The sequence below is a fragment of the Corapipo altera genome, unplaced genomic scaffold (genome assembly GCF_003945725.1).
Source record: "Corapipo altera isolate COAL_440 unplaced genomic scaffold, ASM394572v1 57641, whole genome shotgun sequence".
Lineage (NCBI taxonomy): Eukaryota > Metazoa > Chordata > Aves > Passeriformes > Pipridae > Corapipo > Corapipo altera.
Window position 1 is genome coordinate 1,602 of NW_020889278.1, and position 655 is coordinate 2,256.

Sequence of the window (655 nt, forward strand, 5' to 3'; positions counted from 1 at the left end):
ACCAAGCCTACCATTGGCCAACCAAGCTTACGGTTGGCCAACCAAGCTTACAGTTGGCCAACCAAGCCTACCATTGACCAACCAAGCCTACGGTTGACCAACCAAGGCTCCAACTGACCAACCTGCCGTTGGCCCAAGGCGGCGTTGGGCGGGTCGTGCGGCGCCGCTCTCGCTCCGTGTCTCTCTCTCTCTGTGTCCGTGTCCCCTGGGGCGGGCGCTCCGGGGGTTCCCGGCCGGTTGTGCGTGTGTGTGTGCGTGCGTGTGTGTTCTGGGGCGGGGCGGGGACGCCCGGGGGGGGCGGCCGGGGTTGTATTAACACTGTTTTATTGTCACTGCAGCCACCTTTGTGATGGCTTTTGCCACTGCTGGCTTGCAGCTGATCCTAATGCTCCCCCCTCCACACCTCAGTGTATGGTTGGTATAAGGGTTTGTATCCTGGTAAGACACGTTTGTAACCCCCCCACACCCAAAAAAAAACACTCCGGGGGGGGGGGCTCAGGGGGGGCTCAGAACCCCCCCCCCCAGCCCCCCCCCCAACCCCGAGGGCGGCGGAGGAGTTTTGGGGAGGGGGGTTTTTTTTTTGGGGGGGGAGGACCCTCCGCTCGCAGCCGGGCGGCGCCGGGCTGGGGGCGGCAGGGTCGGTGACCCCCCCCCC

The 655-nt window shown here is 64.7% G+C and overlaps 1 long non-coding RNA gene across 1 annotated transcript in view; it reads left to right on the forward strand.

The window, feature by feature from the left end:
* Positions 1–649, forward strand: part of LOC113942181 — a 2,244-nt gene extending 1,595 nt beyond the window's left edge. The window contains exon 3 of the long non-coding RNA XR_003525862.1: positions 54–649. This is a non-coding gene — a long non-coding RNA (uncharacterized LOC113942181). The remainder of the gene's footprint in view (positions 1–53) is intronic.
* Positions 650–655: the final 6 nt, after the last annotated feature.